The sequence below is a fragment of the Myxocyprinus asiaticus genome, chromosome 30 (genome assembly GCF_019703515.2).
Source record: "Myxocyprinus asiaticus isolate MX2 ecotype Aquarium Trade chromosome 30, UBuf_Myxa_2, whole genome shotgun sequence".
In the NCBI taxonomy this organism is placed as follows: Eukaryota; Metazoa; Chordata; class Actinopteri; order Cypriniformes; family Catostomidae; genus Myxocyprinus; species Myxocyprinus asiaticus.
Genome location: NC_059373.1, coordinates 28,148,516 through 28,161,436, shown reverse-complemented (window position 1 = coordinate 28,161,436; position 12,921 = coordinate 28,148,516). Strand labels below are relative to the sequence as shown.

Below are 12,921 nucleotides of genomic sequence, written 5' to 3'. Positions count from 1 at the left end.
CACAAAAATTTTTTTTTTAAATGTGGTTCAATGTTTGGGACTGACAGCCTTAGTCACCATTCACTTTCATTATATTGAAAAAAGATGTAATAGAAGAACTATCACTTTAACTGTATCACTGTACCGTATATATATTAAACACCAAATATGTTTTGATTAGCTGTGATTTTGCCACGTTATGCAGTATTTCCACTTTGAGTGTGGACGGAAAAACCAGTCGTGCCTGGTTAGGACTTTAATGTTACAATAGTGTGTTTTACATTAGACCAGAGGAACACAGCCATATGTGCATCTAAAAGACTGAAAAAAAAAAAAAGTTGATGACGACTGTTATGAAATCTCTCTGTTGTCAGGCTCAGCAGCACTTGTTCAAACACAAACTGAGACCATATGGTAGCCTAACCACATGGAGTTATCATACAACGGGTTCTTCCCGTGGTGAATTCCACTGATCTGCACTGGCTTCAGAAATTATCAGAGCCTTGACTTCTGTCTTGATGTAGTTTGCTGAACTGTTATCAGTTGTTTTTAAATGTCGTATGTGTAAGTGGTGTGGTAATGCTTTGCTCTGTAGAGTATAGTAGTTATGATTTACTGTTCATAGTGTGGTTCTACTCCATCTTGAGATCTGATTGGAAGAGACACTCCTATTTAAATCTGACTGAAAATCAGTGTTAAACTCAGTATAAGAATAATATGATCTCTGATCCTAGAACAGTTCTTGATTCTTCCACACCCCCTTTTTTTATTTTTTATCCCCTTTTCTCCCAATTTGGAATGCCCAATTCCCACTAATTAGTAGGTCCTCATAGTGCTGTGGTTACCACCTCAATCCGGGTGGTGGAGGACTAGTCTCAGTTGCCTCCGTTTCTGAGACCATCAATCCACGCATCTTAACACGTGGCTCGTTGTTAAGCCCCCCCCCCCCCCCCTTTTTAAAAAAAAATGTTTTGGCTGCAATGCTATACATTACTCAATATGCTGAATATACAATATATAATTCTGTATTAGGGATGCACCGATATGAAAATTTCTGCCTGATAACATTTTAACAACAAACTGTATATTAAAAATATTTTGCCACATTTTGTAATCAGATCCAGACTGATCTCACATTGAAATTGGAAAATGGTAGGGTGACTTTTCTTTAGCTAAAATCGGTCTGTGCTTACTGAAATTCGAAACACTTCACCTAGTGACCAAAGCGGTAAGTCTTGGGCACATGTGAGCTCCATTTCGGGATTTAATGTCCTTGGAGGGGCGCCAAAAGCAAGTTGTTTTCAGCTTTACAGGCTGTATAACCGTGAAAGGAATGCATATTTTATAAACTGTACCCCCCAACCCAAATCCCAAACCTAAACCTAAATTTAGAAAGAAGTACAAATGCTTGTTTATTATTCTAACAATATATTTTTTAAGTTATTATGCATTTTAAGAAAGCCACAAAAAAACTAAAAAACAATTACATACAGTGTAACATTAAAGAGATTTAAAAATATAACTATTTGACATTAATAAAATGATTAATCATGTTAAAAAAGGTTATTTTGCAAGTATAAAACAATTTTGCACTTCTGTTTTTGCAGTTCTAAACAATGGAACTCACTTTTGACAAATTATAGTATAACATTACAAATTCATATATGCATATTCGGTATGTTTTACATTTTCAGATTTGATTTAATTTGATAGGCGTTTATATTACACAGAAAAATAAAATGATAAACTTAGGGCAATAAAATTAAATTATTTATAAATGAATTATAAATTAACCATTGCTTTTTTCATATCGGTGTTTTCATGCTTACGACCGACATGCCGATGGTTTTAATTTGGTCAGTGCATCCCTATAATATATGTCCAGTGGATACTTTTTGTGAATCACTGTGCAATATAATAAATGTGCCGTATAATACATTTACATTTTTGTATAAAACTAATTGTGTTGTGTGTTGTTAACCCTTGTCTAAAGGGTTTATTCTTCTAATTTCATATAATCTATCTATCTGTCTGTCTGTCTCTCTGTCTGTCTGTCTGTTCTAAGCACTTTCAGGTGAAATACAGTGCCACCTGGTGTCTACAAAAAGAATAGCATCAGAAGCTTCCTTTTTTAATCTTATTAATAAGTACTTATGAATAAATGTGTATGTTAAATTACCTGTAAATGTAATATCCTTAAGGTATTCAAAATGTATAGAGTTATTGCCCTTATATAAGATCAATTATGTATGGATGAGATTTTTTTTGTTTTGTTTTTTTGCAAACACAAAGCAATAATCTCCTTTTTGAGGCTTTTTTCACCATAGGGGGTAGGTAGGAGCAGCGCTCGGTCCCATACAGTTCAGGCTCCTATGGACCCCCTAGGAGTCATCAGGGGCTTTGAACATTTAAAGATCTGCCATAGACTTGCGCATCTTTCCTTTCTTGTTCTACCACTCATTCCCTCTCTTTCTCTTTTACATTCTCCTTTTTTCACTTTGTATTTTTCTCTGTCTTTGTATCCATCTGCCTGTGTACCTCTGTAGCTTTGATTCTGTCTTTTGCTTAGAAATTTTGCTTTTTTCGACAGTATTTTTATTTTATTTTTTGTCCATCTGTTTTTCTCTCCCTCTGTAAGTACCCATGTGGTTTAAGCGTGTTTCTGAGCTTGTGTGTGTTTCAGGGCATTTGTATGGGTGAGTTAGTAATTGGAGATGATCTCAAAGTGTATAGAAACAATCACATACACACACATGCGTGCACTCGCACACGCATAGAAAGCCCACGCATCACAAGCGTGTTTGCTTGGGTGCTTGATTAATTTGCTTGTTCTCTCATACTGCTGATAAACAGATCTGAACGGGTCTCAGCTTCTGCATTTCATTTTCTTATGGTCTGTGCCGAGCCGTTTATGTTTTAACTGTAAATAACAAAATCACAGTGCTAGTGTGTGTGAACCATTTCATCCAGTGCCAAAACACTGTGCAAACATTGTGGTCGAAAAGAGCTGTTTTGACAACTATGTGCAATTTCCTAACATCTTTTCTGCAAAAACTCAAAATGGGAGTTTTGTGGCTTTTAGTCCATGTCTGATAGCGTTGAAGTTATCAGTACGCTAGTATATACCTTAAAGTTGACAAAATATTTTTCTTCCAATGAAACGGACCAAAAATATTCATGACTCATCTTGCGCTCGCAATTATTGTCCAATAAAATTCTCTCTAAAATGAGAATGTATTTGAATATATTAAAAGCCTTTTTTTTCACCTTTCTTTACGATCCTGTTCATTTATTCATAATCCTGTTGTTGTACAGGAGGCAGCAAACAAATCTTGTCAAAAAAGAACCATTTCATACAGGTGTCATATGAGAGCACACACCTGTTATGCAAACAACTTGCCGTGATTGGTTGACAATAATGTCAGTCAAGTTGGCAGAGAAAGGGAGCACATATGACGCCATCCGCACTGAGCGAGAGAAACAGAGAGAAAGAGAGAATTGAAGAGAAATGAGGTCAGTCGGGGGTACGACACAGAAACGTGAGAGAAGTGCCTGCCCCCTACACTATCCACTTACTGAGGCATTTGTCTCAGCTAAGCTGATATGCTAACACAGGCAGGAGAAATGCAGGAAGCACAAACCTATCTCTCCATCAGTCCCTCACAATGACCCAAAGAGCCCAGGTCTGAATGAACCTGTCAGGGATTGAATTTTACTACTTTGAGTGTGACGAAGAGCTTTGAGTGGCTTTTTAGGCAGTTGTAAATTATTTTGTGTGTGTGTCGTATTGTCTGCTCTCTCGTTTGTGTTTGTTTGTGTGTGTAGAAGAGATATCGTCTTCTCCACCTATTGTTTTACCTCTCCAGTAGTTTAGCACAAAGGGGAGGTATTGAATGGTGATTATCGGATGAATGACAGGCTTTGTGATTGTTAATGACAAGATTGTGCTTGCCATGATTTATTTGTGCCGATATCTACAGGTGGGGAGTCAATGGTCACCTACCCTGGTAAAAGTTCTCAGGATTATCCAGGGTGCTTTGATGTGGTCTGAATATCTGATGAATCTGCTAACAAGTCTTATAATTAAAGAAATATTGATGTGTTAGTAGCACTATATTTTCAGAAAATTGACTATATTTTTTGTATTGTGTCTCATGAACAGTTAAAACTGCCCCTTTGAGCAATAATTAATGTGCAATACACAGCTTAGTCTTTTTATATTATCCAACACATCCTACCTCTTCTGCCATTACATTCCCTTGCACTGTACATAACCGATTTGTATTTAGATTTGCACTATGTATGTGTTTGTGTGTGTGTGTGTATATGTATGTATATATATATTCATATATGTATATATGTGTATATGTATGTGTGTGTATATATATATATATATATATATATGTGTGTGTGTGTGTGTGTGTGTGTATATATGTATGTGTGTGTGTGTATATATGTATATATGTATGTATATATATATATATATATATATATATATATATATATATATATATATATATATATTGTCTATTGTGTATTCTATATATATACTTTTTCCTTTTCAATATTTATCTATTTTTTATTCAATTTTAATTATTTTTTAAAAGTCTTATTGCTGTTTTTGTATTGTTGTGTACTGGAAGCTCCTGTCACCAAGACAAATTCCTTGTATGTGTAAGCATACTTGGCAATAAAGCTCATTCTGATTCTGATTTAATGATATGTATATTACTGTATTTATTGTGTAAATATACTTTTTGTATATATTATTATGTGTAAATACTGTATTTATTACACACACACATATATATATATATATATATATATATATATATATATATATATACTGTACATACACACACTGTAAATGGCATGTCCATATGTAATCCATATTTACTGTATAGTGTAAATATGAGTCTAAATATAAATGTTAAAATGTAAAAACTAAATCTGTTGAACTAAACATTTCATTGAATTATCATTAAAGTAAATAATTACTATACAGATTAAAGAAGATAAATTTAATATAAAGATTAAATCACTTAAGACTCATTCAAATTGTACAGTACATGCTGTATAATCTATTAATGTTTATACATTACAATCAGTAAAATGATGCAATATTGGCTTCTATATTTACCATATTTCTCTGGTTGTCTCCTTACATATTTTCTCAACTATATCATTATAGCTAAAGCTAATATTGTTTTAAAAGTTTGTTTGCTGTTTTCCACTTTTTTAAAGATGTTACGCATCTGGCGAAGTTGTAATAAGTCACAATAAATAAGCATTTAAGGATTAGTTAATATAAGGTATATACGTTTTTTTTTTTTTTTTGCTAAATTTGAAAATTGGACCGTTTTTTTAAAGATTCTTTATTTTACATTTGGTATCCCATAATATATGGTATACTGACCCCCCCTGGCTTTTTCTGTGTATAAATAGACTGTAACATTGCTGTGGAATCGGGCAGCATCCCTCAGCACAGAGGCTGTGTACAGTAATTTCTCAACATTAAAAACACAGCGCCAAACTGCATGGCTGGTTACAGGGCTTAAACACTAAAGATCAGTGATGAACATAACTGCCTAACCTGGTTAGATTAGTTACAGTGTGTGTGGCCTGGTTTTTCATGAGGGAAATTCCCTTTTGCCAGGAACTCTGACTCCAGTGTTCGGGAAATCTGTTTGAAAACATTATTTTTACAATTCTATTTGATGACACTAGTGGCACTGAAATTACACACTTTAGATTTAAATTTGTAGCTGTTTATGGGATGTGTGTTTGTGCGTGCGTGTGTGTGTGTGTGTGTGTGTGTGTGTGCGTGTGTTTGAACAACGGACACACACATTCCTTCACACTGGGTGGCTCCAGCCATCTGGTGTTGGCTGAGATGAGCTCATTGCTTCTTCTCTATTGATCAGTGAAATAACAGAGCTGCTGTAGTAGTGATGTCATCACCTACCTCTCACTCACACACCCACAGCACTGACCTTGAATGAATCTTGCTACTGAGCATGCTCACTGCAGGACTGTCTCTCTGTGTGCGTGCGTGTGCACTGGATTCTGCAGGTTGAAAGAAGGAGGGCTTTCAACCTGGAGTCCTCTGATGCTCAAACATGAATACACGCACCTGCTGCTGAATTCCTTTGAGCCTCTCCATCTTGTTTCCTCTTTGTCCGGTGAGAAAAGACAGAGTGTCTGGGTGGCTCTTCCATCTGTAGAAGAAAAGGATCATGATTACTCCATGTGTAATGCATGCACAAGCATATGGTGTACCTTAAGATAGTGGTATGAGGCATTCATGCATCAGTATATTTTAATGTATGGATGGCTTAATTTTGGCATAAAGAAATGCAATAGGTTTAGTGACGCATGTATCATGGATTTCAAAAATGAATACACAGTTTCAATTGCATTCCCTTTTAGTACATGTATAGTGACAGGAATTTATGTCACATAGAACAAGTTTTTGGTACAGATCTGTGTCTCAGTAACAGTCAGATAAGAAATTGACTTTCTTGGAGCTCTGTAGGCACAGATTTCATGTTGGTCCCTTCACCCCTTTTTTCTCCTCATCCTCTCTGTTTTCTACCCTACCTATCTTATTCTGTTCTCTGTGCTCTCTTAACCCCTCTAACTGAGCTCTGCTACAAGGATTGGCTTACTGCTTGTCCTTTATCTGTTCATGGGAACTTTACACGCTGCACTGTGCTGTGTAACACACATACACTTCTCTACTCTAAAATGTATTTTGTGGAGCAGACTCTGAAAATATGAGCTTGTTTTAGGAACAACAAACAGGTACACGGAGCACGGGTCAAGTTTGTCTGTGTGAGAGTGCTTGCACGATTGTGTATTTTGCAGTGCTGGCAATATCGGGTATCTAAGATGCATCTAAATTAGATATTTTCCTCCAGTTTGTTGAAATTCTCCATGTGATAGAAGGTGGATACTGATCAGGGCTTGTGATTGCAAAGCAGCATTACAATGAGAAGTGATATTTTTAATGGTAAATGTGACACCAAGACATTGGCATCGTGAACCCCCTGTACAGCAGACAATGAGGGAATCACAATTGCTCCCTTATCAAAATAGGGATAAATAACTAGATTGAGTGATTTGCCCATGCAAAACACACAATCAGTATGCGAGGGTGTTACCAGGGCGTTGATATGAGGTTGTCATGGTGTTAAAATGTTGCTATGTGGTTGCTAGGGTGTTCTGGGAGGTTGCTAGGTGATGGCTTAATGGCTCAAGTCAAAAGAGCTAACCCCAAGTAAGAGCAATAGTAATCATGATGCTTGCCTTTGCAAACTCTATACTAATAGTAAGAGCTGTTCTGCTGAAATGTGTACAGTAACACTCACTTTAATCAGAGTTAAGAGGGTCAGATTCTGTGCAGTGTTATCAGTTTGACCCATGTAATCTGATCCCTGTTGTGTTCTGACAAAGATCTAGTGAGTAAACCTGGAGAATATACAGCAATTTCTTTTCAAATCTGCTGGCAAAAATCATTTGGAATTGAGAAAGGGTGTTCCACTTACTATATCCGTTTTATATGTTTCTTGTCTTAGTTCCATTAATTAATTTTAATTTTAGTCATAGGAAGAATCAAATGTCTCTTGTGTTGGTGCTCTCAGACGCTCAGACGTACTTTGAAAGTTTTTTAGACTCTTTGTAAAGTGTGAAACAGTGTTGGCGTGAGTTGATAAGGGATTGCTATGTTACGGTGGTTTGAAAGAACTTCTGTGGGAACATGATAAAGACAGTACATCAGGTTTGAAAACACATTTTTGTGGGGGCCACAAAAGCATGAACAAAATCAGCTGCTACTTAGAGATTTGTGGTACTTGGTCAGTTGATAAAATTTGTGTTACTTTTATTACAAAAAAATTGGTATATTCACAAAGTATAGTTAGTTATTGGTTAAATTGAAAGGTTTAGTGCCTAAAAATTATACCAGGTTCAGAAATTAGCCAGGGCTCTGGGCATTTGATATAATTCATAACTGTCTATCTAGTTATTCTTTTGGTGCCCCTGCAGACACTACACTGACCTGTATATGTCAGATAGCCTATCTGGACATTGTTGTTAAATGTGGAGCTAATATAAAGTGCTGTTTCATTAAAATCTCTAAAAAGCATTAATCACGAAGAAATCACTCCAATATCTCTAATAATTAAAATAGAAATTTAAATACATCAAAATACAGTGACAGACAGCAGTGAGTATCATGTAACACAGGAACCAGCAAATTATATAAAATGTATTTTAGTAGAGCATTCATAGTAGAGCATGCCACTGATCCGCTTGAGAATTTGTTTCAATTAATTATTTAGAAGCTGTGTTTTATATGGTTCAAAAAATCGCTCATAAAGGGAAAAAATAGCCTTAGACAATCAATTCCAGGGTGGCATATATTGCCCCCTCTAAAACCCGGAAAAAAAAAAAAGGCTCTGGCACATGCATGCCACCTTAATCACTGACCTGATCTATCCTGTCAGTCTTGTTTACTCAACACAGAAACAGCCTTGGCTGGACCTCCCACAGCTGATAGTAACTTTGAGGGAAATGACATTCAGGGAAACGTTTGAAGAAGCTGGCACTGTGATCCTTGTCTCAAAAAAATACTGAGCTTGCAAGAGTTATGCCACTGCTGTTTATGACTTGAGGCCACAGCCACAACCACGTAACACATCAGCACTTGTAAAACATAAACAGGAAAGAAAAAGAGAAAAAAAGAGAAGAGTTAACGTGATAGGAATAGCTTTTAGACTTTTAGTCTTTTTTTCTCGCACACGGTAACAAGTGAAACAATCTGATGCAAACACTGCAATGAGATTTTGATTTAACCCCAGATTTCTGGAAATTCAAAATAGATTCAGTAGAATTAGTATTATGCTTGGTTACCTATTGATATACAGCACCTGGTGTAATAATTTTCTCACTGTAGTAACACAGATATCCTCAGGACTCTGGGTTTGACTGATCATTCACTACAGGCTTGTAAGAAAGGCTCTGAAGCTGATCTGAGTTGTGGAATAGACACATGTGGTCTTCTGCCCATCCGCCTCAAGGTTCGACATGTTGTGTATTCTGAGATGTTATTCTGCTTACTACAATTGTACAGAGGGCTTATCTGAGTTACCGTAACCTTTCTGTCAGCTCAAACCAGTCTGGCCATTCTCTGTTGACCTCTCTCATCATCAAGGCATTTCTGTCCACAGAACTGCCGCTCACTGGATGTTTTTTGTTTTTGGCACCATTTTGTGTAAATTCTAGAGACTGTTCTGAATCCCAGGAGATCAGCAGTTACAGAAACTGACACCAGCAATTATGCCACAGTCAAAATCACTGAGATCAAATTTTTTCCCCATTCTGATGGTTGATGTGAACATTAACTGAAGCTCCTGACCCGTATCTGAATGATTTTTCATTCAGCATTACACTGCTGCCACACGATTGGCTGATTAGATAATCGCATGACTAAGTAGGTGTATAGGTGTTCCTAATAAAGTGGTCGATGAGTGTATTTCCAAGTGACACAAAGTGAAACACTGGGAGTCAAAGCAAAGTGCCATGTTTTGTTGTCACAGCATAGTTTATATGTCTAGAGATTTGTGTGGAATGTCTACAGCGCTCATGCCTTCATTCTCTGTTGCGTTCAGGATTCTCACTCGTTCTCTACCTCATTCACATGTTCACACATCCCACTATCTGTCTTCGCTCTCAGTCTCCTGAAGCACTAATGGCTGTTGTCACAGGTTTCGCTGCACCCACACGCTGCGACCATCTGCCTGGTCTCTCTCTCGCACAATTTCTTGCTCGTCAATGATGCTTTATCAGCACGTCTGCCAAAATACAATGTTGCCAAAGCAGTACAGAGTATAATTAATCTGCAGAATAGGGCGCTCGAAATGTGTACTTGTTAAGCATTGCAAAGAAAGCATGAAATGACATTGACATGAAACCACGACCTGTCCTCTTCATCGTTTGCTCCAAAATTTAAGCAATAAAAGTGGATCTACTTCTTAGTTGCAACACAAATGCTACATGATCTCCGGGTATGTCACTTGGAAATGCTGCTATGTAATCCTCTGAAGGCAACAGTTTGTCTCACACATAGTACCCCAGAGATAAATTATATATGGCTTTCTTCTCTAGCTGCAATCTGTGATGTGGAGTTCTTTTTGGGCCTATCTATCTATCTATCTATCTATCTATCTATCTATCTATCTATCTAACTGTCTGTCTGTCTGTCTGTCTGTCTGTCTGTCTGTCTGTCTATCTATCACTCTTTCTTTTCAATCTATCTGTCTGTCTGTATGTCTGTCTCTCACTTTCTTTTCTGTCTGTCTGTCTATCTATCACTCTTTTCTATCTCTCTATCTTTTCTATCTATCTATTTGTCTGTCTGTCACTCTTTTCTGTCTGTCTGTCTGTCTGTCACTCTTTTCTGTCTGTCTGTCTGTCTGTCACTCTTTTCTATCTATCTATCTATCTATCACTCTTTTCTATCTGTCTGTCTGTCTGTCTATCACTCTTTTCTGTCTGTCTGTCTGTCTGTCACTCTTTTCTATCTATCTATCTGTCTGTCTGTCTGTCTGGCTGTCTGTCTGGCTGTCTGTCTGCCTGCCTACCTACCTACCTACCTATCTGTCCGTCTGTCTATCTGTCCGTCCGTCCGTGAGACTAAATGCTCATCCGTAACACTCATTTTACACTATATTTAATCTAAATTCTCAGAAAAACAGAAAATGATTATTCTAAAATTATTCTACCCAAGGCTGTGGGTAGATTTTGGAACTGACACAACAGGGTACTACCATGTCTATTTATTGGCAGAGTCTGGGAGTGAGAGGATTCAATGTCATTCGTATTTTATGCCTTATGGAATACCGCAGGTGGTTACTGAAAAAAACACCAATACATCCTGAATGAACTCTCAGACACTAATTTGAAAGCAGAGAGACACATCTTTATTTAAACACTCATTGTACACCCACACTTCGTCCTTTGTGTTGTCTTGTTACTCCGTTTCCATAACGGTCTGTTCTGGGTGTGGAGCGTGAAGTATGAGTGTGACTATAGTAAATCCACCTGAATGCAGCTGTATATCAGGGCGTTTTGATTCAGGCTTATGTGGATCATGTTCATTTTTTGCTATAACACTCGTTATGTTCACTGCCTAAGGGCAGAGACGAGAATAAAAGGGTAGGAATATTGGTGACTGTACTTTATTATTGAGTAACGTGTGTGCATGTGTGTGTGTCTCCGCAGGCAGTGCTGCAGGCCTGCACTGAGTATACGTGCTGAGTTGGGATTGTAACAACCTCAATGGTCCGCAACACACTCTGAAACACTGGAGGGAGATAGGAGAAGCTGAATGAGGTATGATGACATTTCACACTCTCTCTCCCACACACACAAATATCAGGGGGACTTTCTTCGAGGAGACACTGTGATATGGAAGTATATTAATGACAAATATCTTTGATACAAAAAAACGTGTTGAATTGCAATAATTGAAAAATACATTAACAGTGCTTGCATTTTTTGAGCTGCAATTTAACATGGTTGTATGTTTAAGCTGTGAATGTTTCTGAAACTGACAACATTTTGCACAAAATTTTATGACTAAAAATTAACTAAACAAAATATTCATCTTTGCCAAATTTCAGTTCAAGTTTGAATTTCCAACTAAATTTAAACCGCTGAAATATACCTGTCAAATAATAAAGATGGCATTTAAAAAAAAAAATAATAATAATAATATGGAGCTGAACTTTGGAAGGTGAATATTTATTATTGAATTTTTAATGATGAAATTTGGTGCAAAATATTTTCAGTTGAAATATTAACAGTTTAAATATACAACAATGTAAATTGCAGCCCCTAAAACAGCGAACACTGTTAATGCAATGTTTTTATTTTTTGCAATTAGTACATTTCATTTTTTTTTTGGAACAAATACATTCGTCATTAATATACTTTTAGACTGTGACTCCTCCCAAAATGATTTGAAAACAAATATTACTAAATATGAGATCAACTAGTGCCTTCATTGCGCTGTGCTTGGCTGATTACACTGTCAATTCGAAAATGCCCGTTGCTCTCAACAGGTCACAAATTACTAGTATTCTGAAAAGGTGATAATAGTAGGTTGTAACTAGGGCTGAAACGATTAGTCGACGTTATCGACAACGTTGACAATAAAAAATTGTCTACAAAATTTTTTGTTGTCGAATAGTCGTTTGATCTCATTTAACATAACATGAGATCACATTAAACTCTAATGATGAGGCACGAGAGCAGCACTGCAGTTCACGCCTGACTGAGGAGAGGATGAATTACACAGCTCACAGTCCAGATACACTCTAAACTTTCAAAACAGCTTCAGGTGATGTAGATCGCAAAGTATGAAGGAATTATAATGCAAAAATACAAAATAAGTAAATACAGAAGCACTCTCGTTGTGAAATAAGTGGAGCTGGAGCTGCCGATCTGCTGAAGCAAAACTTCCTGGCATTATGTCTTTTTAATGCAGTTATATTTAATGTATTATTTAGCTTTATTAAAGTTCAAATAATACAGAATGCAGATCACGTAAATAACTACAAACTCCGAAACTGGCATTTCTCTGTGCAGTCAGCGCCTCTTCTATGAGTTGCGTGAATGTCCTGATCTAAGGGGTAGAGATTGAAACTGCATCCGGCTGATGCATACTCTGTCGAGGGGACGCTCGTCCCTCGAACGCGCACACTTAATGCAGCTAGATTATAACGTGATTGCTCACAACTTATTGAATCATAATATATGTCACTGTGCATTTCTTATCGTGAAGAAAATTGGCAATACGCAGCTTTATTAATAAGAGAGAGTGTTTTTGTGAGTTAAAGATCGATTGAAGTTAACAGAAATGTGAGAGAGGTAGTCTTC

The 12,921-nt window shown here is 36.8% G+C and overlaps 1 protein-coding gene across 1 annotated transcript in view; it reads left to right on the top strand.

Moving 5' to 3' along the window:
* LOC127421121 (ataxin-1-like) overlaps nucleotides 1-12,921 on the top strand; it is a 115,660-nt gene that overhangs the window by 66,917 nt on the left and 35,822 nt on the right. Inside the window, exon 3 of the mRNA XM_051663895.1 lies at nucleotides 11,263-11,373. The gene's annotated coding sequence lies outside the window, so the exon portion shown is untranslated. The remainder of the gene's footprint in view (nucleotides 1-11,262; nucleotides 11,374-12,921) is intronic.